General features: G+C 41.6%; 1 pseudogene; it reads left to right on the top strand.

Annotated features, from left to right (window-relative positions):
• Positions 1-5633: 5633 nt before the first annotated feature.
• LOC149183709 (putative UDP-N-acetylglucosamine--peptide N-acetylglucosaminyltransferase SPINDLY) lies at positions 5634-8692 on the top strand (annotated as a pseudogene).
• Positions 8693-25623: the final 16931 nt, after the last annotated feature.

Genomic DNA, 25623 nt, shown 5'->3' on the forward strand with positions numbered 1-25623 from the left:
CCAAAATAGGTACACATCTTTTGCCATACCTTGGATACAATTACCATGAACTGGTATCTGGAAAGGGAGTTCCACCATGGTACTCTAGAATTGGATGTGTTAAAGGAAGGATCCTTATTTACCTTCAACTTTGAAGATGGCTTCGAAAGCATCGATGAAGCTCTATAAGAAACTAAGGTGGTTATCTTAAGAATGCCGAAGGAACTTATGGAATGGGTCCAACTAGATTGGAGCACCCAGCTACACCATGCACTGGAATGCTATAATGTGACCGCTAAAGAGGAGGATGAAGGTCCGAGAAATATTAATATTCCAGAAGTAGAAGGGCATCACGAAGTCGAAGGCCCACAAATGGACAACTCGGACATCGCTACGCCATTGAAGACAAAGCAAGTAAATAGTGGCACTGAAGCAGAACCAAAATTCACAAAGATTGGAGAATATTGGGATGGCGCTACTGTGGATAAAGTTGTTGAGCTACTCTGCGAATACGAGGATCTCTTCCCTACTAAGTTTTCAGATTTGAAGGGCATAATTGGCGATTTGGGCATTATGAAGATCACTCTGAAGCCAAACGCGAAGCCTATTAAGCAAAGACCGTATCACCTTAATCCTAAGTACAAGGAAAAGGTTTTCCAAGAATTGGATAAGCTGTTAGAAGCAGGCATTATAGAACCAGTTGAAGAATCTGATTGGGTGAGCCCGATCGTGGTTCAGGAGAAGAAACAGAAAGGAGAAATAATGATTTCATAGATCTGCAGAAGCTTAACGATGCATGTGTTCATAATCCATTCCCACCGTCATTTATAGATGAAGTATTAGACAATTTTGGATAGTAGGAGGCATATTTCTTTGCTAAGGGATTTTCTGGGTATCATAAAATTAAGATCACACTCAAGGGTAGGTGAAAAATGGCCTTCGCAAGGGAGTGGGGTTGCTTCCAGTACACTATGATGTCATTTGGGCTTAAGAATGTGCCTACAATATTTTCCCACGTATTCATGACATCGTTCAAGGAGTTCCTTAATAAGTTCCTGGAAGTATGCTTTGATGACTCGACGGTGTTTGGATTAGTAAAGCACCATGTAGCAAGTCTGCGCCTGATGTTGGATATGTGTCATAGATACTAAATCGCATTGAATTTGAAGAAATACATATTTTGTTTCCCCTTTGGGATCTTTCTAGGTCACGTGGTTTGCAAGAAAGGATTGATGGTGGACATTGCAAAGATTATGGTAATTGTGAATTTAGAGGCCCCGAGGAATGTTAAGAAGTTGTGCATGATGCTGGGACATACAAGATATTATAGAAAATTTATCAAAGTTTATGCTCAAATTACTGTGCCCATGGAGAAGTTGCTAAAGAAGGACGCAACATTTTGTTGGGATGAAGAATGTCAACGCACCTTAAATGTATTGAAAGAAAACATGGTCAATGCACCCATCTCTATATTCCTTGATTGGAAGAAGGAGTTTCATGTGCATGTGGATGCCTCTGGCATTGTGTTGGGTGCATTGCTAACATAGGCCGGTGAAGGACAAATGGACCATCCTATAGCCTTCACTATTAGAAAATTATCCAAGGCTGAGAAAAATTATTCAATGACTAAGCATGAAGGATTGGCCATGATGTACACGCTGCAAAAATTCAGGCATTATCTGTTAAGAGGACATTTTAAGATGTATACAGATCATTCTACCATGAAATACCTAGTCAATAAGCCTGTGTTGGGGGGGAAGATATGCAGATGGTTGCTGTTATTCTAGGAGTATGACTTTGAAGTCATTGTGAAACTAGGAAGGTTAAATGTAGGACTTGACCATATGCCACGGATCGAAACAGATGAGGAACCTAATAATTTGGAGGAAGGTTTGACAGATGCACAACTCTTCATGGTGCATGTAGTGGATAATAATTTTATATACATTATTCACTTCTTCACTACGGGGATCGTACCAGAAGGATGTACAAGTCAGCAGAAAAAGGAATTAGTTGTGCGTGCGACAGTGCAGTTGATTTTTCAATCATTGCAAGACACTTGTATAATATTGTTGAAGATCAAATTGCGAAGATATGTGCTGAACTTTGAGCGGGATAGCATTCTCACTGAAGCTCATGGAGGAGCTGTGGGAGGCCATTATGGAGACAAGGAAACTGTGCATAATATTTTGCGTGTGGGTATATGGTGGCCAACTCTACACAAGGATCCCAAGGTGTATTGTAAAGCATGTGATGCATGTCAATGAACTAGAAGACCCTCATGAAGGGATGAGCTACCATTGCATCCTCAGTTGTCCCTACAGCCATTTGAGAAATGGTTGATTGATATTTTTGGGCCAATTCAGCCCCCAGGAAAGACAACAGGTGCATGCTATATCATCACTACAACAAAGTATCTAACCAGATGGGCAAAAGCACATCTAGTTAAGGATTATATAGGGGCTACAACAACAAACTTCTTGTTCGACTATGTATTCACCAGATTTGGCTGCTCAAAGGTGTTGATGAGTGATTGAGGTATGCACTTTCTGAACGAGATGATCAACACATTGACTGAATAATTCCAGGTATACCATCTGTTACACTAAAAAATGTCACCATGACTATTTACAGTTAGGATGGCTCTATCAACAGTCATGCTACCCTCTTAGGCAAGTCTTATGCCTCTGCTCTCCATGTCAAACTCCAAAAAAGAGAGAAAGTCTTTCTAAATGTATTTATCTTTGGGGACGCAGGTTCTCTCAGCCTTACCTGCGGGGACGCACCCAATGTTCACAAAAGCTGCGTCTTTGGACGCTCTGTATGTAAAGGTGCAGGTGCGTCCCCCTGAAAAGGTTAAAATGCGCAAGTTTCATCTTTGAAAAGTCACTTGTGGTTATTTCTAGAGCATTCTAGAAGGTTGTTTGACGTGTATTGAGCGCCTCCAGATGGTTCATGCACTCCTACCAAAGAGGAACTTATCCCATCAATAGGGGAGCTATCCCATCCAAAGAGGGGATTATCCCATTGATGGTGGACCTGATTAACTTCCTCTTGAGCACTATAAATATAGGCATTGGGCCAGAAGGAGAAAGAGGTTGAAAGCTATACATTTCTAAGGGTAAATGCTGCAGGAATTAGGACTCCCGTTTAGAAGCTTGTGAGGAGAGATTGCCATCTTTGCTTGTTCTATTTGGAAGTGGGTGAGCTTTGTCAAAGTAAAGGAGAACTCTTGATGGACCCTGGGAAGGACTTGTACAACACCAAGGCTCAGGTTGTATTTGTTCCTTTTGTTACCTATTAATGCAAATGAGTCCATTCTTCTCAATAACTTGTTATTTATGAGTTGTTTCATGTACTCCTTGGTCTATGTGTTAAATATGTTTTATTCTATGAGATTATCAAGTGCTATTTAATCGTTTGATTGTTAGTGTATGCAGGTTTCAAAGTGAAGGAGGAGCTCATTCGGATCAGTGGAGCTAGACTGCTACAACAGCGTTGGATTACAGGTAGGATCTAAACACTTGATTTCCCGTATAGTAAATGCATTTTTAGAGAAGGATTGCTCTTGTTTGTCTTGTTTGTCACTAGAGAGTCTTAGGCTCCTAGGGAGGTTGGTTGTGTCCGCACAAACGACTCTTTCCGCCTGACAAATTGGCGACCATACTGGGGATTCCATTGATGTGAAAAGTCTTTTCCTTTGTGTGAACTTTGCTCTGAGAAAATTGGTTTATTTTTCTAGTTTTGGCTCTGTGACTTTGTCTTTGGGTGGGTTAGCTTAGGATTAGATTCATTTTGGTTTTTCTTGAGTTTTTCAGTAGGACGCACCCTCTGAGTGTTGCACAGTGTGTCCCTGGACGCACTGTCACTATGTGCACAGAGCGGGCCCGCACCTGTGCTAACGGGTTGCCTGCGTCCCCTGCTAAAATTTGAGAAAATTCCATTTTTTGCATTTTTACTCTTAGATTTTGTTTTTCTTAGTTTTTACTGCCCAGATTCATTAGTCCCTTGTCAAAGATCTTCACCTGAACTTGTTTCGATAGCATTGAGTGTTTTAGTGGATTTCATCGAAGTTTTAAGCCCTAGGGTTTGATTTTTGAGTAGGTCTTGTAGTGACTTTGGCGGTAGAAGTTGTCAAGCCTTAGATCTCTCTGGTTTTGTCAGCATTCTAAGAAGTCAGACCTGTCCTAAAGTCTACCTGTGAGAGTGACTTACCATTGAGTTGTCTCTTTGGGCAAATTTCGAAGTGCTTGTTGATTAAGTCTTGAATTCCATTTTACAAAAAGAACAAAAAGATTTGAATTTTGTTTTGACTAGTCTTTTGATTCTGCATTAGCTGGTCCTTGATTTGATTTTGGTCAAGTAAAACAACCTAGAATCATCTTTGTGAGCTTTTGCCTTGTTAGGTTTGCTTAGAGTAATTTCCCTTTTGATTTGCTTGTGAGTCAAGTTTTCATAGATTTTGTAGCTTTTGAGATTGTTTTTGTTAAGATAGGTTTATATGCTTTATTAAAAAGAGAAAATACAAAAAACATCTCCTTTGAAAAGTTTTTTTTCAAGTAGCTTTGAAAAGTTTTGAAAGAAAAAGAGTTTTTTCGTGCACGTAAGGAGTAGTCATGTTTGTATGCTTGGAAAGATAAAGAGAATTGTTTCTTTGATTGTCTTTTCTAAGGAAGTGGTTTTCTATAAAATTTGCATCTCTCAACTCTCTTAGTTAAGAATTTCATTGAAAAAGGAAAGTAGTGTAAATCATCTTAGGTGCATCTTTGTAGTGGTTTGAGTCGAGTCTACACACCATTGGTTTCACTTCCGCTACCTCTTGTCTTTAAGAAAAACCATAAAATTAACGCTTAAAGTAAAATCGACGTAGTAACTTTTATTTACTAGGGCTCTGAAACACCAATTTAGATCAGGCTAGTGTCTTGGAGTAGGTGAGTAATTAACTCTCCAAGACAACAAAACCAAACAAGTAGCTTATCTTGTGATAGAATAAATCCAATTGTCTCACTTGTACTCTGGGAAAGCTCCTCTTAAAGGAGAAGCACGAGCTCGTGTCCGAACCAGTGAGGGGATCAATCCCCCCTCGTTGGGAACGACGCCAGACACGCACGTATTACAAACGGTAAACCTCGGATTAACCATTGTCGAGGAGCCAGGGGTCACTTGTCGGTAAACCTTGGATTATTGTCAAGGAGTCGGCAAGGGGATTGAGCTTGCTACTCTACCCTTGCGTGCTGTCGGAGTTTAGACTGTTCCCCTAGGTGCATTTGTTACGGTTGGTAACCTTAGTGACCATTATCTTTAGGATTCTACCGAGGTGACGGTGGAGGGAAGGTCCCACTGTACCTGGAGCAGACGTCGGCTAGACTCACTTGGATTTTCTGGGGGGTTCACTTCACTTGAGACGGTTAAAGTGGAGGAACTTGGTCCAGTCTATTCATTAAGCAGGTTGTCGGGGTAACTGTTCCACCCGCCACTTCTGTACTGAATCCAGCTGTTATCACTGAAAATGCTGTTGCCAAAAATTTTTAGCCTAGTTTAAAGACCGGGTGTTTTCACAGCGCCTGAATTCTGTTTAGCAGTTTCGCAGCGTATAAATTCGTTAGCAGTTTAGCAGCGCCATCTGTTTTAGTGATTTCGTAGCATGCTACGAAATGGGGGATTTGTTCGAATCCTTAGTAGCTGTCATGAAAAATAGTTCTGGGGCGGATACATTTTACAGGTGGCATGTTCTCAAGAAGTCATCATCAATGCTTGTTATTAAGCTTGGTCAGTGTGAGTTTCTTAGAAAGGGTGCAATAATTGGTTCATTGATGGATGCGTGACCAATGCCTATCATACAGCCATTTGAGCAGCAATCTTTGTTCAATAAATATGTGGACAGCTATTACAAGGATTATGATTTCAAGCACACATTGCTTTCTCCCTCCAGGACAAATTGAAGCAAACTTGACTTTTGCCGTTGGCACTGAACTAGCAGATGATATTGTTACAGATGTTTGTATTCAGACTTCATATGTTGACTCGGGGTCCTTAAATACTTCAAGTATAAGAAATGGGAGCACCCAAAAGAAGCTGATCAAGTTTTGGTTAAATATGAGGCCAGATTGGAGGACGGAACTGCTGTATCAAAAACAGTGAAAGGATGTCAAGAAACAAATCATTAAGTGGGCATTCAAGGCCCCGGCTGAGTTACTCAAAGGTAAAACCAAGATCCTCGAGAAGGAAGTAAGGACATGTTTTGAGACTAATTTCCTATATTTACAGGAGAATAAGATAGATGGATACTTAGATAGCTTTTATAACCTCTCTAAGCCATTTAGTCTTGTCAAAAGGATCCTTCATACATACGAAGAACAATACCGAATACTAGAGACTGTGCAACCACTAAAAGTGCTTTATATGTGTATCACATTTCTTGGTGATATCTCCAGAAATTATGATATGGCCTACAGTTCATTCGTGAAGTATTTTAAAAAAAAAAAAGTAGAGGTGGATCTTTCCAAGCCAATATTTGGGAACACCAGGTCTCAATTTGATTATTTGCAGTATGATGAGAAAGGCAATGTAAGGAATGCAGTTGAAGCCGCTTCAATGTTTGCTGGCTTTAAGATTGTCCCGAAACTAACTATGACATGCAAAATCTGGGTGAAACAGAGACTGCTTGTATTTCAAATAATGGACCTGTTGATGTCATTAGTATGAATGGTGGATTTGTTTCTTTCTTGAATAAGTGCGAGCAGGTTCATGAATCTTGTTTTGATCTGCATTTCAGTAATGTAAATGACGGGGATTCATCAGCAATGTTTGAAGTCCAAGGTTTGGCTGTTTGCTGGGAAAATTTTCCGATGAACGCTAGAGCAGAGAAGTAGTTAATCATGTTCAAGTTATTGTGGCGCCTTTATAGCTGCCAGATGTTCAAAAGTTGCCACACGCCAAATTGCGCATGCATGCATTGAATTTAAAAAGAAGGGCATCTTGACACGGCAGGCTATGTCGGTAAAAACATGTTTATTTGGCGTTGAGCTTCTCAAAGGTCGAATTGCTGCTTTGTTTATGGCTGTCGGAGATTAAATCTTGATGTAAAATATACAGAGTGGTGGCAGTTGTTCGATAGTATGGTGAATCTATATCTCTGCTCGGCGCTCTCCACGATTCACTTGCAGAGCTCTTATGGAATCAATTTCAAGTTTAATTGTTCTGGGAAACAGTTCGGAATTTGGAAAAGCGGTGCTATGGCTCGAGGACCTGAGTATGAGGCAATAACATTGTGTGTTGTTTGTAAATTATGGAGCATGCAGAGTCCTTTGGATTTGATGGGAACCACGTTGTATGTACTAACTGGAGAATGAATTGAATATTCATCTGGAATTGGTGCTGGTGTTGATTCGTTTTATGAATACCCCTTAAAAGCTTACATACCTTTTGGAAGGAACGAGTATTGGGATACGTTCCACTCAGCATATATTGCTGTACAGAAGCATTTTCGACATGGTCCATGGTATCATGAAGCAGATGCGTTCTTGCAACTCTGTTATACAAGGAAAAACAGCTTGTCTTCACACAAACGGATTCTTGATGAAATTGCTCAACATTTACTTAGCGATTTTATGCTGTCAGCATCATGTGATGAACAATATTTTGTGGTAAAGGTATCCATGTATGATGCGCTGAAGAAGCGGAGGTAAGAACAAGATGAAGGGCACTTGCTAGAAGCAGCAGAGGCATATAAGAAGGCTCTTGTAGTGGATCCTACATACAAGCTTGCTGCGGAGTACTTGGCAATTGTCTTGACAGACCTTGGGACCAGTTTGAAACTTGCAGGAAATGTCCATGAAGGAATTCAGAAGTACTCTGAAGCTCTAGAAGCAGATAGCCGCTATGTTATTGCTTAGCATAATTTGGGGATGGTTTATTCAGAAATGATGCAATATGATATGGTGCTTATTTGCTATGAAAAAAAGCTGCATTGCAAAGGCCTATGTATGCTGAAGCGTATCGCAACATGGGTGTGATGTATAAGAACCGTGGAGATGTGGATGCAGCCATTGCGTGTTATGAGAGGTGTTTGACTGTATCTCCAAATTTTGAAATTGCGAAGAATAACATGACTATAGCCCTTACAGACCTTGGTACAAAGGTGAAGCGTGAAGGAGATATACATCAGGGTATAGCTCATTACAAGAAGGCATTGCTTTATAATTGGCACTATGCAGATGCTATGTATAATCTTGGTGTCGCATATGGTGAATTACTAAAATTTGACATGGCAATTGTGATGTATGAGCTCGCCCTGCACTTCAATCCACATTGTGCGGAAGCATGCAATAATTTAGGAGTCATTTATAAAGACAGGGATAATCGTGACAAAGCTGTGGAGTGCTACCAGGTGGCTTTGTCGATCAAACATAGTTTTTCACAGTCTCTTAATAATCTTGGTGTGGTCTACACTGTCCAGGGTAAAATGGATGCTGCTGCAAGCATGATTGAAAAGGCTATAATGGAAAATCCAGCATATGCAGAAGATTATAACAATCTAGGGGTTTTGCACAGGGATACAGGTAATATCATGCTTGCGATAGAGGCATATGAGCGGTGTTTGAAAATTGATCCAGACTCTCGGAATGCTGGTCAAAATCGCTTGCTGGCCATGAATTACATTTATGAGGGCGAAAATGTTAAGCTCCATATTGCACACAGGGAATGGGGCTAGAAGACGTTATTTAACTCACATGCTTTCTGATTGTTATGGCTTTAAGGATATAGTACTAATGGAGTGCAGGTTATATAAGTTCGAGGCTGATCGAAGTTTGAAACAGACAGAGGCTATTAATTTGGAGCAAATTCAAGACACAACACTCATTCCGATACTGAAGTTATCTCAGCTCTCAGGTCATATATATCTCTTATCAAATAAGAGAAGTAGATGAGGACCAGGGATCATTAAAAGTACAGTAGAATTTATTATGCATATCACAAGACTGTGTTTTTGAAATCACACAGCAGTTTCGTAGCGCGCTACGAAACTGCTGTAGGTGATGATTTTAAGCGCAGAGAAGCTAGTGTGATACTGTGAGCGGGAGTTGAGGAAGAGAAACACCTGACCATCAATACCACCTACAGCACATCAAAAACATGGCAGCATTTCATACCTGGGGTTATTAAAAGAGCTGAGGCATGTTGCTGAACTTTCGGAGAATGTTGGGAGACAGAGACCGTTAAAATAGGAGCACATCTTTTGGTCAATTAATGAGCCATCAGCGCTTTCAAGCATCCAAAGTCAGTATTCATTGTATCTGTAGCTCAGCCATCTCAACCCAACCAGCAAAAGGACATGTGTCAAGAGCCAGAAAAGCATCATGCTACGAGGAGCAAAGATTTTGGATTTTGATTAAATGAAAACCATTTGTAATTTCAGTTTAGCCATTATGTAATTAATAAATTAGTTTTGTACTAGATAAGGATAGTCAATAGCCACCTTCGAGGCTCCCCTCATGCTGGAGGAGGAAGCTCGAGGTGGTTAAGTTTGTTTGCCTATATATGGATCAATGTTGGATGTAATAGGGGTTGGACATTTTATACAAAAAAAGAGTTATTTGGGCCAATGTAAGACTTGTTACAGTAATAGTAAAACAATGGTTATTTCTTCTCAAGATTCTCAATGGATTATTTTGTTCAAATATGATGGTGGTGTTTTATCTTATATGTTCTTTTACAGCCTTGTTATAGCACAATCAATCAGAATTCATATCTTATGCTCTGACTTCCTGTGTGTTTGGCAAGCTGTGGTTTTTGTGAAATATGTTTGGACATCTAATGCAAAGAGCCTTGACTTCCATGAAATGACTGTGCTTTTGTTTATTAAATGTATAAGACTCCATAGCCCAATGAAGACCAATTTGATATGTTTTCAACCAGCTATTGTTTTCATGAATGAGTGAAGAGTTAGCCATCTTTTGTTCTAATTGATTTCTATTATAAATCTGTGAGAGAGCCCTCTCTGATTAGGAAGGCTAATTCCTAGTCTAAAGTTTGGTTGAAAGAGTTACATAAAATCTTACTTGGTTGCAGCCCTCAGTAGTGATTTTGTGATAACACCAGCGATGTTGGGCTTCATCACCAACTAGCGCTTTTGGTCTGGAAGGCTACTGTTTGTGCTTGGTTTGACGCTCTAGATTCTTTAGGCGTGTGATTCAAATTTGTTTGGTTCTTTAGAGACTTTAGGTGGTTTGATTTGAAATTTTATTTTGTTTTTGTGTGTAGTAGTTAAAAGTTTTTAGCTGTGGCGGAATTACCGAGACAGTCCCGTAGACTTCGGGGCCAGTCTCCTGAAGTTGTTTTTGTGGCCGAATTGTTGAGAAGATCCCGTAGACTTAGGGGTGAACCTCCTCGAGACAACCCCAGTCATCTAGAAGGTTTGAAGGTCCTTGTAACTCCTCCTAGTGGCAGTAGAGTAGGTTCACCTGAAGAAGGAGAATCTTCCTTGGTAGTCCATTCAGATTACCAAGGCTTAGAGACAGGTTATAATCCCGAAGCTGTTACAGTTTCTGAGCTTGTTGGTAGTTTTTCGTCTGCTAGTGATACAGGCGAAGAACCAGAAATATCTGAACCTGTTACTCTGACTTCTAGTGTTCCTGATTCACCGAGAATAGAAAGAATTATCACCGAAAATCTTCCTACTGGTTTGATTGCTATCGAAGAACTTACTCCAGAGGAAGAAATAGGCGTCTCTAATCTTGAAGATCAACTTACTATTGATCTAAGGGAGTGTGAATCTATCTTTTACAGTCCTCCTAGAAGTACTACTTGGTACCTTTCGTTAACCAATTATTTAGACAACTTTGGGCTAGGTTTTTCTACACCTCGTACTCCTTTTCCACTTGGAGGTATTCACACTCCTGTAAATATGGCTGGTCCGTCGTCCGTGTTTTCTCAAAGTTCTGAATCTTTTTTACATGGCGGTCCTTCTGTTCCCACTGGGTATCAATCTCTTTCTGGTACCTTTGTGGGGGCATCTCCTCAACCCGTTGATCATGGGTTATTAGTTGGAAACCGTGGTAATGTACCATTGGGTGTAGGAGACATTTACATGATGTCAGGTTCAGTTCCCGTTTCCCAACCTCAAGGTGGCCAATTACCGCCTGGGGGGCAGCCTCAATTAATGCCTGGGGGGCAACCTCAAGGTACATCATTTGTGTCCGGGGGGCAACCTCAAGGTCAGTACGCGCCTATGGGGCAATACATACCTCAAGGTCAACCCCAGCCTCAATATGTACCCCAGGGTCAACCTCAGTATCAATATCAACCTCAAGGATGGCAACCTCAAGGATGGCAACCCCAAGGGTATCAACCCCAAGGGTATCAACCTCAAGGGTACCAACCTCAAGGTCAAGGTCAACCCCAGTACCCGTATTTACCTCAAGGTTATCAACCTCAAGGTCAATACTTAGGTCAAGGTTATCAACCACCTCAAGGTCAATCATATGGTCAAGGTATGGGAACTACACCTTACAGTTATCAATCCTATCCTCAATCCGGCTATGGATCTCAGTATCCTCAACCTGTTACGGGTCAATACCCTGGAATGTTAGTGTGGGATCCGTCACAGGGTCAACAGGTGTTGCAGCCAAGTATACAATTGGTACCTCAAGCTGGACAACCCATAGTTTCTAGTCCACCCCAGCAACCGCAACCTGTCCAGTCAAGTGTTCAAACTTCTGTAACTTCGGTAGTTACTCAGCCGCCAATTGCACCTAGTACTCCATCTCAAACGGCTGCTGCAACTACCGCCACATCTACCATACTTACTTCTGGAGTATCGACAGCTCCAGTTTCTACTGTCTCTGTAACCACTCCTCAGACATCTTTACCGTTGTCTGGATCTACGATTCAAACCACAGTCCATATGCCTGCAGGCCAGCCTGGTATAAGTACGGTTGTCACTACTCAACCTCAATTTGTTCACCAACCGTACCAGGGACAGTACCAACCTGGGCAAGCTGTCCAACAACCGGTTTACCAGTATCAACCGTATCCTGGGTACACTTATCAACAACCTCAACAACCCCAGTACGGTCCGGTTAATCCTGGTTTTCCAGGAGGATATAATATCCCAAATGCGACTCCTGTTCCTAGTTATCCTGGATATCCTCCTCCTGGGGCCGGTATTGTGACCCAGAGTTTTAGAGATCCTAACCGGCAGTTACCGTTTATCGCAACTTTGGATTTACCAGACTTGACGCGCCTAACGAACGATCCAATTCAATATCTTCCGTTCTGGCCGCCAATGCCAAATAAGTTGCCCAGCGATATACCCAAGTTCGAAGGTAAGTCTGGAGAGGATCCGTCCAATCACATGATGACTTACCACCTCTGGTGTGCTTCAAATTCTATCTCGGATGATTCGATCCGCTTACGTCTTTTCCAGCGTACACTCATTGGTCTTGCGGCCAAGTGGTACATTGAGTTACCACGTGCCTCTTTTTACAATTTTAGCCAGTTAGCTACCTCGTTCTTAACTCACTTTCAGTTGCCAGTCAGATACGATAACGGCACAAATTTATTAACTTCACTGAAACAATCAACGTCCATGTATATTTCTGATCATATTCATGAGTGGAGACGTCGAAGAAGGCTAGTGAAAGTTTTTATCCCGGAGCAAATCTTAGCTGAATGGTTTGTTAAATCATTATTACCGAAGATTACTGAGGATGTAGCTAAGGCCGGAGTAGTTACTGAGGAGCAAGTCATTGCTCAGGCGCAATACCTTGACTTAGTTTACACTCAGTCAGATACGTTACACGAGAAGATTCCGGATCTTCCAAAGTCGAATCAAATCGCTGCTGCTCCTTCGGGATCTCATGCTGCTGATGGTATGATTGGTATCGTGAATACAAAGAGCAAGAAGAAGTCTTCCAAGGCTTCAACTACTCCTATTATCACTTTGCCCGATTCCCCGACAGGAGAGTCTTCTCCTGAACTTACCGCCGATATTCATGCTGTAGAGTCATCTACGGCCAAATAAAAAAACGGCGGAAAGAAGAAAGGAAAGAAGAAGACTAAAGCAGAGAAAGCTCCGAAGGAGAAAACAGAAAAGGCGGAAACCAATGACGAAAAGCGCAAACCTCGATATCCTTGTCTTATTTTTGAAGAGGATCATTTTACGAGAGATTGCCCTCATCGGGCCGAGGTTGTGAAAATAGTCAAAGGTTCTCCCACTCCTGCTGTGTTAAAAAATCCATTTCCGGAGCAGGAGAATAAGATGATAGGTTCTTCCTCGAACGCCAGTGAAGAACCCATTTTGATGATGTCTCATGTGAGGATTGCGACTCGATCGCAAGATTATGTTAGTAAGAATCCTGTTGATGGTAAGGAAGCAGAATCTTCTCACTCTAACCCATCAACCTCAGCTCCTGGTTCCGATCCACTACAGATCGAGAAACCTAACCCGGACTTAGTAATTAAACCGCCCGCCAAGTGTGTACTTCGAAGGTCTGCTTTCAATCCACATGCGAGAGCGGCCCAGAATTACAACATTGTTGAGGACTTAGTTGTTTCACCCTCAGCAATGTCGGCGTTAGAAGTGCTGCAATCATGCCCAGCACAACGAAAATTACTTTTGTCGGCTATAGGAGCTGTTGATGTTCAGGACCCGAATCTCATAATCTTCGATCTAGAAAATAGTACACCGCGTCTCCCCCATCAAATGGCTTTCCAAATTCCAGTGATAGTCAAAAACAGGCCTATTCATAGGACTGTGATTGATGAGGGAGCTTCTACGTGTATTATGTCGATTCAATGTTGGAGATCCCTTGGTTCTCCTTCGTGAACCAATCCCCCACCATCCTTAAGGCCTTTGATGGCCGTGGGTTCCGTCCGTTTGGTATTCTACAGGAATTGCCTATAGGGGTAGAAGGTAAAACCGTTAGTCTGGATGTGGAAGTGGTTGATGCCCCTCTAGACTACAACCTTATTTTGGGTCGAAGTTGGTCATATGCTATGACGGCGGTCGTTTCATCGGTCTTCAGAGTAATTAAGTTTCCACATAACGGTAAGATCGTGACTATTGATCAGCTGACATACTTTTCATCCGACCTAGCCTCTTCAGAGAGTATCCAGCATGTTGGTAAGACGACAATCCCTTATAGGGACGTTGGTGTAGGTTTAGTTAAGGATTCCGGTTTACCGAGAACTTTTCCTCTCCCTCCACTCAGCGTAGAACCTTCATTTGCAACAATTCATATGATTACAGCAGAAAACATTATTTATGATGATCCTTGGATTGTCCCATCTGACTCTGAGATAGACTCGTTCGGTGATGCTATGCCTTTGAGTCCATATGAAATTGCTTATGAAGCCATCATGTCTTTTACCGACTCTCGTTCAACCGAGATCGACCAAATGAATGTGGTCAGTGAAGAATCACTTTTCACCTCAGCCTTAGAATGGATAGCGTTTCCCGAAGTCGTGTCATCTGACGAACAACTTCGCGAAATCCTAAGTGTAGATGATCTACCATGGGAAGATCTCCATCACAGATCTTCGTTTTTACCTAAGGATGATGCATTTGAAAATGATTTTTCATCTATCTTTACCGCTGAATATGTCAAAGACGCTCAGGATCCAACGAAACATTCTAATTCAAAGTTGAATTTAGGGAATATTTCTCGTACTATTCCCATTGATATTTCAGTGAAGCCCGGAATTGAGGAGAACATTCATGTAGGTGCCGCATGTACAGAAGATGAAATCCAGACTTACAGGGCCCTATTCCAAGAATTCCGCGATGTGTTTGCCTGGTCTTATGAGGAAATGCCGGGAATCGATCTTGCCATTGTTGTTCATGAAATAAAGACCTGCCCAGATGCTAAACCCGTCCGGCAACGGTTGCGTCAGATTCACCCTCGAAAAGCGGCTGCAATTAAAGCAAAAGTCGAAAAACTATTGAAAGCAGGTTTCATTTATTCGATCCCGTTAATGGATTGGGTATCGAATATTGTGCCGGTCAACAAGAAACAAGGAACAATAAGAATCTGTATCGACTATAGGGATATCAATCGAGCTTGTCCAAAAGACAACTATCCTATGCCTTATATCGATCAAATTATTGACGATTGTGCCGGAAGTGAAATGTTTTCCTTCATGGATGGTTTTTCGGGCTATAATCAAATCAATATTCTACCTGCCGACCAACCAAAAACAACATTCATTTGTCCATGGGGGACATTTGCTTATTGAAAATTACCTTTTGGGCTTAAGAATGTCGGGGCCACTTTTCAACGGGCAATGTCTTACGCATTTCATGATATCAAGCACATTGTGCAACTGTATCTCGATGATTTTCCTGCTCATTCATTCCATCGAGTTGATCACCTTGTCCACTTACGAGCAATCTTTATGAGGTGTAGGCATTATCGAATTCGGTTGAATTCCCACAAATGTGTTTTCTGTATAGAAACAGGTCGATTGCTGGGATTTGTTGTTTCAAAAGCCGGCATTCGCGTCGATCCCTCGAAAGTCGAAGCTATCATCAAATTGCCTCCTCCTTCGATTTTGCGCCAACTCCAAAGTTTGCAAGGGAAAGTGAACTTTTTACGCCGATTCATCCCAAACTACGCCGAGGTTACTAAAGGTTTTACACGGTTGTTGAAACAGAACGTTCAATTCTTTTGGGACGAGATTGCCCAACAATCTTTTGATGCACTTAAACACGCGTTGACCCATGCACCGTTATTACATCCTCCCAACTACAACCAGGACTACTTCTTATACCTCGCGGCTTCGTATTCCACCATTGGAATGGTGTTAGTTCAAGAAGATGAATTCGGAGCGGAACATGTGATATATTATCTCAGTAGGACCTTAAATCCCACTGAGCTAAAATATTCGCATGTGGAGAAATTGGCCCTGGCAGCCGTTCAAGTTGTCCAGCGTTTTCGTCGCTACATTCTTCTCCGTAAAACTACAGTTATTTCAGATTGCAACCCTATGATTTACATTTTGACAAAACAACTGTTAGGGGGAAAGTACTCTAAATGGATCGTTATCCTGCAAGAGTTCGACTTGGAGTTCGAGAAGTCCAAGTCTAAGAAATCCTTAGTTTTTGCGGAATTGATGTGTGATTTCTCGCGTACTGACACAGAGATTGTGGCAGAGGAGTCCATTGCGGACGAATCTTTGTTTCTTATCAGTACTTTAGATCCGTGGTACGGGGATATAATCATCTATCTCCAAACCCAAACCTTTCGACCTGCAGCTTCAAAGGCGAAACGTCGAAAAATTCGGTTTCAATCCCAGCAATACAAAATTATTGGAGATACACTTTATCGCCAGGGGGCAGACTTAGTTTTTCGACGTTGTTTAACTCACGAAGAGGCTGAGAGGGTTTTGAATGATTGTCACACTGGAGCATGTGGCGGTCATATGTCTAGGTATGCCACAGCTCAGAAGGTGTTGCGCGCTGGTTACTTCTGGCCATCTATGTTTAAAGACTGTATCATTGCAGTCCGGAAGTGCCACAACTGCCAAGTGTTTGATCGAAAGATGCGCGCACCACCTGCTCCTCTCCACCCTATAATTTCCGTTGGTCCATTCGCCAAATGGGGTATCGACTTTATTACTTGTAACCCTCACTCGGCCGGGGGGCATGCGTATATCATCCTCGCGGTTGATTATTTCACTAAATGGGCCGATGCGATGCCTACATTTGACGCAAGCGGCAAAACAGCTGCAGTTTTCGTATTCAATCATATTATAACTAGGTTTGGTGTCCCACAAGCAATCATTACTGACCATGGGAGCCATTTTCGAAATATCATGATGACTGAGCATACAAGCCAGCTTGGTTTGCGCCACGATAGCTCTACTCCTTATTATCCGCAAGCCAACGGGTTGGTTGAGTCTATCAACAAAGTTCTGGTTATCATGATCCGACGAACCATTGGTATTCATCGGTCGAATTGGCACAACATGTTATTTTCGGCGCTATGGGCATACCGAACCTCAATGAAAACTTCAACAGGGTTCACTCCTTTCCAGCTAGTTTATGGCTTGGAAGTCGTGTTACCTATTGAATGCGAAATCCCATCACTTCAAATGGCTGTCGAATTACTCCCAACTACTTCCGAAGAGGAGAAACATTTATTGTACTTAGCTAAATTAGATGAGACTCGACGTGACGCTGCATTGGCAATCGAGACTCACGCGAAGCGAATGAAAGCTCAGTATGATAGAAATGTGACCCCTCGAAGTTTTTCGGAGGGAGACCTAGTGCTATTATATGATCAAGCTAACGATAAGCTAGGTGCTGGAAAATTCGTTCCTCTGTGGCATGGACCCTATATTGTAAAGCGAAAGCTAGCAAAAGGGGCTTATGAGCTGGTAGATTTTGATGGGGACTCTTTGGGTAAACCCAGAAATGGACTTTACCTAAAGAGGTATTATGCTTAAATGGTGGGTATGGAGAAGTTTTAGTTAGGTTAGGTTTTCTTTATAGCTAGTATGTTTGTTAGTTAGTCAGTGTGCTTAGCTTAGGGAGTGTGTTTTTCGTTGTTATTCTGGCTTATCTTGGTTTTACTCTTGATATTGCAGATGTCGACGCCTCTCCAAACATACATTGGATTTGCTGATGGTGCTTGTCGTAGTACACGGAATATCTCTTCCGCAGGTTGGGTTATCTATTCACCCTCTGACGAGTTAGTTTCTATGCATGGGGTAAGCCTCGGTCAAACAACGAACAACATTGCAGAATACAGTGCAGTGGTTGAATTATTATCTGAATCTATTTCATTTGGAATTCGACGTTTGATAGTGAGGTTAGATTCTGAACTTGTTGTATTACAACTTAATAGAGTTTATGCCATTAGAAATCCTGTGTTATTAAGGTTGTTTTTGAGAGTGCGTCTCTTGGAACGTGAATTTGATTACATTGAATATCAGCATATTCCAAGGTCTTTAAATACATTAGCAGATGCAATTGCTTCTCGAGTGTTGGACAGACATTTATGATAAATCATGCAAGTAAATTCAAAAAGCATTTCATCACATATGTTAAACAAGATAAGCCGGTAATAGTGATATATATATAGATAGGAGTGTGTCAAAAAATATACATCGTCTTTGATCATAGGTTGAAAAACACCTTATGATCGGCAAAAATGATAAAGTACAAAAATTCAAAAATGTCACATGTGTCTACAAAGTGACTAGCCAATCACTGGTGGTGCTCCCTATACGACACCACTGCACGGGCTACCTTACGCAAAAATCTCCTAAACGGTCCAGGGACTGCGACTACATAGCGCTGAAGCCTGATAGGAATATCATCCATATTAGTCTCAGGCATATCCGCCGTCAGACACTCTAGATCATGCTCCAACTCAGCTAGTACCTCTGCAGCCGCTGCGTCCTGTGGGGCCAGTACCGGTGCAACTGGATGTCTCCTCTCAAAAGGTTGGAGGTTGGCTGGGCGCTGTCGACCAACATCTACATTTTGAAAATTTTACTATCAGTTTTGAGACGATATATATAAAAAACAAAAAAAAAAAATACATAATTTGAAAACTTGTGAAAAATAAAGTACCTCTGTCATCCCATTGCTCTCCCTGTGGAAGAACCATGTCCGGATCACCTCGAAAATCTACTCCGGCATACAGAAAGTCCTGGATCGAGAAAACCTGGTCCTCTAACCAGTGAAAGTAACTATCAGAAAATCAAACAACTGCCGCACCCTCGTCAGGATGCCGGGCCATCACCGCAACCCATCGTACCAGCTTTGGCTCCCGAGGACCCAAGATATCAACAGTGACTTGCTGAGGGATCAGCATCGGAACTCTCTCTAAGGCAAAGCTCATGACTAAAGGCCCATATCCAAAAGATTTCAGTCATCTGTTCTTTGCCTACAGCATCACACCAGTTGAAAATGGTGCCTTGGTAACAGTCAATTGCCATCCGCATTTGGGACCCGGAAGCAATATGTAAAGCGGCTGCGTCACAAATTCTGGTAACCGTGAACGCTATAACTTTGAGTTCACGCAGAGAGATGTGTTTGATCTCCACGCCTTTCGAATGGTGTGCACCAGGTGTGCACCAATCTTCCCGGAGACTAACAAGGGATTGGCCACCCGGCCTAGTCCCGGCTAGATTGAGTTGCTCGCCTCTATTTGGCAAGCCAGTGAGAAAGTATACATCAGAGGGCTCTATCTCGAGCTGGTGCCCTCCTATGTAAAAGCATTGCTCTTAAACATTCCATCTCTCAACCAGCCATTCTAAGAATCTCACCTGGGCCCTCATGCCAGGTATGGCCCAATATTTATATAGCCCGCATTCTTTTAGGGCATCAATGGAAGGTTGATGTTCAATTGCAGCTAAATCAACGTCCTCGTGCTCTCTTTCTCTCCAATCCAACATGGTGAGTACCCTACACACCAAGAAACAATGATTAGAACTGATTTGGGGAAATTTGAATGGTTATTTGTGGAGATTGGGGTTTTAAAATCCGCCTTTCACGAAGGACGCACCCCGCGTTTACAACACAGGGCCTCCAGACGCAGCTGGCCTGAAGTTGGGCTGCGCCCCCCGACCATTTTCCTGTATAGGAAAAAGTCGGGGGACGCAGGTCACCCGAAGGGCACCTGCGTCCACCGAGGGGCGCATTTTGAAACCTAAACCCCCCCAAAAAACAAAACTAAAACCTAAAAATCAATTTTAATCGGATGAAATTGAAGAGTAGGATGTTGTAAAATACCTGGAAGAGACGGCGTTCGATTCTGACGGTCGGATTTTCCGCAGCAACCACGGGAAATTTCTTGCCAAAAGTTCTTTTTTCAACCTCAACAGTCAAACGGTAAAAATGACATTGTAAAAAGTCTTTTTATAGGTTTTTTGGATGAATTTGTTCATTTTTCACCATGGAAGGATGTTTTTCGATGTATTTTTGCCTATCTTAAACAGGTGTGAGTAATGTGTTGCTTTTGTGCAGGACAAAGGGACTTAGAGGGAAAATTGTCATTTTTCATGAACCAAAATATCAGAGTCATCTTTTAAGCCCTTTTCTGACTCCTAAAAAATGAAAAGATTGTTGAGCGTTTCTTTTACACTCGTTAAAACGGAATTAAAAGACGGTCCCCTTATAGCTCTTTTCTGACCGTAGAATCAGGAAAAGATTGTCAGGTTTTTGTCGTTTCAAACTCGATACGGAAATAAAACGACGTGTCCTTGATCGCTTTTTACTTTTCAGGTCAGTGGCACTAACTATGAAAGTACTCCTTGGTCGCAAGATCGAGTGGTTCCCCCAGGTATTTTTAATACTTTTTCGGGCTTTAGGGACACAAATCTACGAAAAAGTTCAACTTGTAGTCTTCTTAAGTTTTTCAGACTCTCTAAAATTGAAAAACGCCGAGTTTCTCCTATACTGGGTTCGTTAAACATTTCACAGTAAAGGACCTGTTCAATTACAAACAGGAACGAACCACTCCTTCCTAGGGTTCGAATCAAAACTAGGTTGGACTCATCCGAAGGATGAGCTTATAATCAAGCATATGTTATCCTCCTCAAGCTTGTTAAAAATAAAGAGGTACTTGCCAGAAATGGTGGGGGAAAAGAGAGAAGAATGAGCCTATTTGTTACCTTTTGTCTCAGAAGAAACTTTATTACCACTCTTGAACATGACACTTTGCGTTCACCTGGGTTGGGAAATTCTTTACCTCACAGTTAACCAAACCACTTTGAAAGTCTTCAGCCGGGTTCCGGGGATTAACTTTGAGTTATTCAGCACCAAGCCATCTGTCGTGTCGTTATGTGTTCAAGAGGTCTGCAAGCAAAACTTTCATCTGCAAAATACTTGTCATCCATTTGACCATCCCTGAGTCAGTCCTTACAGCAACATTTCTTCAACTTGAACAATGATTTCGTGTTGCGGGCTTACCTGCAACGGGTCGCTTTCTATCGACATCAGCACATTATCTAGAGATATGACTTAGAAATCGTCAGTACCTTGAAGTCTGCATGCATCAATGGCAGGTTTCTCGCCTTTGACGTCATTTTACATCATTGACTTGCGATCGAAGGATTTCGTGAAATGTTCGACATCAACTCATTCATTCACATCTCATGGATTGTACTGGGTACTTTGAGAACAATTGACATTACTGGTGGTCTCTCTCACGCTTGTTAACAGTTTACATCATCGACTGGTAATCAAGTGGTTTCTACCATGTTCGACATCAACTCATTTATTCACATGGCTAGAATCGTACCAATTCAAGAAGTAGAAATGAAGACCATGGATCTAGTTTCCACCATCCAGGCTGCGAGGAGTTTTGTATTCATTATCCAAGTAGACTAATCATAAACAGATGGTTGTGCCCATACTGGGTCTACAAAAGTCTATGGTTATGATGTACTGCAAGATCATTCCTGTATCAGAGTAGTTAGTCTGTTAGTTAAAGTTTTAATCTGAGTATGGAATGCCTACCTCAGTGATGATATAATCTTATACATGTATTTTGTGTTGAAAATTGTAGGTTCTGACCAGGCTCTCCATGAGATAATCCTTGAAATGATAAAGCGCTTCACCCTTCCTAGATAATACAAAACCCTAATCTATTCCAGGCTTCGCACTTTAGGGGGCAATCTGTTACACTAAAAAATGTCACCATGACTATTTAAAGTTAGGATGGCTCTATCAACAGTCATGCTACCCTCTTAGGCAAGTCTTATGCCTCTGCTCTCCATGTCAAACTCCAAAAAAGAGAGAAAGTCTTTCTAAATGTATTTATCTCTGGGGACGCAGGTTCTCTCAGCCTTACCTGCGGGGACGCACCCAATGTTCACAAAAGCTGCGTCTTTGGACGCTCTGTATGTAAAGGTGCAGGTGCGTCCCCCTGAAAAGGTTAAAATGCGCAAGTTTCATCTTTAAAAAGTCACTTGTGGTTATTTCTAGAGCACTCTAGAAGGTTGTTCGACGTGTATTGAGCGCCTCCAAATGGTTCATGCACTCCTACCAAAGAGGAACTTATCCCATCAATAGGGGAGCTATCCCATCCAAAGAGGGGATTATCCCATTGATGGTGGACCTGATTAACTTCCTCTTGAGCACTATAAATACAGGCATTGGGCCAGAAGGAGAAAGAGGTTGAAAGCTATACATTTCTAAGGGTAAATGCTGCAGGAATTAGGACTCCCATTTAGAAGCTTGTGAGGAGAGATTGCCATCTTTGCTTGTTCTATTTGGAAGTGGGTGAGCTTTGTCAAAGTAAAGGAGAACTCTTGATGGACCCTGGGAAGGACTTGTACAACACCAAGGCTCAGGTTGTATTTGTTCCTTTTGTTACCTATTAATGCAAATGAGTCAATTCTTCTCAATAACTTGTTATTTATGAGTTGTTTCATGTACTCCTTGGTCTATGTGTTAAATATGTTTTATTCTATGAGATTATCAAGTGCTATTTAATCGTTTGATTGTTAGTGTATGCAGGTTTCAAAGTGAAGGAGGAGCTCATCCGGATCAGTGGAGCTGGACTGCTACAACAACGTTGGATTACAGGTAGGATCTAAACACTTGATTTCCCGTATAGTAAATGAATGTTTAGAGAAGGATTGCTCTTGTTTTTCTTGTTTGTCACTAGAGAGTCTTAGGCTCCTAGGGAGGTTGGTTGTGTCCGCACAAAAGACTCTTTCCGCCTGACACCATCAAAAGAGTACACCGTATCACCCTCATGCCAATGGAACTATTGAAGCCTTCAATAAGATTTTGGAGAACGCACTAACGAAGATATGCAATGCACAAAAAAATCACTGGGAATGCATGTACCTGCAGTACTATGGGCTTACAGGATGATTTGTAAGAAGCTGACAGGGAGAACACCATTTAGATTATTATATGGGGCTGAAGATTTAATGTCGATGGAGTACATTGTACCTAGTCTGTGCATAGCAGCACTAAGAGATATGGCCAATCATGAGGCCTTGGAAGAACGACTCACGCAGCTGTGGAGCTTAAAGAAGATCATTCTTTGGCAGATGTTGAGTGATAAAAGGTGTATTTTTAACTCCTAATTATATTCACATTAATTGTCAACCCAAGGACAATTTTTTATTTCAAGAGTGTACTCAGTCTAAGGCAGTCACTTGCTCAAGAGTAATGTTTTGTAGTATAGTGCTTAAAATGCAAAAGTAAATGAATGCTAGAAACAAAATCTAATCGAAACAACAAGAAACTGAAACGTTCTGTAACTAAATCATTTACTCAAACAATCATCAGTTGAGGACTCAGTAATGATAACTCTCTCCCCTGTAAACTGATGCAAATGAAAATCAATCATAGACAAGATCTCCAATCTGAGAACTTAGACAATGGTAGTCAGTGTCCTTTATAGTTGTTGATCTTTTTTTTTTTTGTTAAAGCAAGTGTGGATCCTCCTATTTCAATAATCCAAAAAAAGTGTACAATTTTTACAAATGTCCATCTGACGCCAAGGAAACAGAATAGAGAGAAAATCCCAAGCCACTAAGGGCTAAACCTTCAAGCCTTACAACCAAAGACTTGAACCCAAGGAACAAACAACCAAAATATAATCTGGCTGCGTGAAAGCTCGCAAACTTTCCGCTATCCCACTCTCGGAAAAGTCCGAACCATCTGAGCCATCCAAAAAAAACAAAAGGATGAATGGCTGAGAAGAAAATCGCTCAGCCCAAAAAGCCCGACATTTAGTGAAACCGCCCCACCGAGATGCACGAACAAACTCAACCATTGATTACCTCCACCTGAATCCTACGGATGAGAATAATATCGTGCAGGACAAGATGGTCTAGCATTAGTGTGCGATAAAGGCTAGTATTCGAGACCCCACCCTGCCATGTGTTATAAGATGAATGGAATCGCTGTGAAATTGTCAAAACCGTTTTCCACAAGAAAGCGGTGTGATCATCCAAAAACCATGTGGGAGGCAGTTTTACAAGCCGAGACTCTGGTTTCTGAAAAAAAAACATCTGCAAGACAAAACAGGGTTCCTCTTGCACTTGTTAATCTCCTTCTCCTTCTCCTGAAACCTTATAAAGATTAGATGCTTCCCAACGGATGCAGACTGGAAGGATTCTGTTCGTTGCCCCTTATGAACAAAGATCTTCATCTCGCTAACTCCTGGAGTATGAGTGTCCAGACATGGTCTACTTCCCACCAAAGAGTAGTATTCCAGATATTTTTGACACATTCAGGGGAAAAGTCAAATCTAGTTGGCCTCCATGGCTTTATGTCTAAACACTTCCCAATCTTCTTCCACATGGATGCCACTCCTGCCACTTCCTCGACACCTTATTCTCTATGCAGCTGACCCCCTGGTTGGCCAGAAGATCCGCCAGCTTATTGGCCTTTCTGCGAACATGGTGGAAACTGACCGTGTGAAGGCCCTGCAGATGGCTCTGAATTCTTTGGAAGACCCGAATTAATTTCCAATGTTTAGAGACTTTCTCTAGCACAGTTCCATTATTTATTTTTTGCACTGAGTTAATGATTAACTCAGAATCTGCCTCTATCATAACATTGAAACAATTGTCTTGACTTAGAAAATCCAGGCATTGCTCCATAGCCATTAGTTCAGCCATGTTGTTAGTGGCAGTACCAAGGTGGCAATGGAAGATGGATATAATCCTTCCCTCTGCATCTCTGAGGATGCCACCATACCCAGCAGTTCCCGGGTTCCCTTTTGAAGCTCCATCAATGTTGTATTTTAGATAGCCTTCTGGAGGAGGATGCCATAATTCCTTCTCTGTATCCAAAGTAATAACCTTCTTGTCAAGTCCTAGGGGAGTTAGCCCCTGCAACCCTAATTTCTTGAGAATCTTTAGCTCTAAATCTGAGGGAGGTTTTTTAGGGTAGTTGCGAACAATGGTTCCCATAGTCTCCTTGAGCTATTTTAGGATTCTTTCTAACAAGCGGTGTGGGGGCATCTTTTCATCCTTAAATATTCTTTTATTCCTCTCCTTCCAAACATTCCATATAATGAAGCTTGGAATAAGAGCCCATGCTGAGCTAAAAATTCCATAATCCGAAAGATTTCTTCTCCAATTGGTGAGAGTATTAATAATGCTCCCTCTGTCTCTATTAGATTGCTAAAAGATTGTAGCAAAAATGTACCATAACCAGAAAGTGAAAATGCAATTGTTGAGTAAATTTTCCATAGTTTCTTCTAGAGCCTCATGGAGCTGGCATCTTGAAGGCCCCTGAACACCCCTTTTCCTGATGTTGTCCCAAGTTAGTATTTTCTTATGATATACTAACCACATGAAGAGTTTGATTTTCATCCACCCTTGCTGCCTCCAAATGTTTTGCTAGATTTTGTTCAGAACCTGGGGACCTAGATCAAGGAAAATGCCTTTTGATTCCTTAAGATTAAAGGTGCCCTCTTTGTTGTTGCCCCATCTAAGTTGATCTTGTCCCTCTGCAACTAAGATCTTCCTTTGTTCCACTATTTTCCTGAGTACCTCTACTTTTGTTTTCAGGAGATTGTTATCTCTGCAATCAATGTTTCTCCAGATTCTCCACTTTTTCGTATGATGAGAATGATCGCAGAAGTCCATAACCTTAATTAATCCTTGGGAATATAGCTCCTACTTAAGATTCCTGAATTTTATTTTAACAGAATTGAT

This window comes from Pinus tabuliformis, chromosome 3_2 (assembly GCF_031772625.1).
Source record: "Pinus tabuliformis cultivar Carrire ecotype Pingquan chromosome 3_2, CPIR1, whole genome shotgun sequence".
NCBI lineage: Eukaryota > Viridiplantae > Streptophyta > Pinopsida > Pinales > Pinaceae > Pinus > Pinus tabuliformis.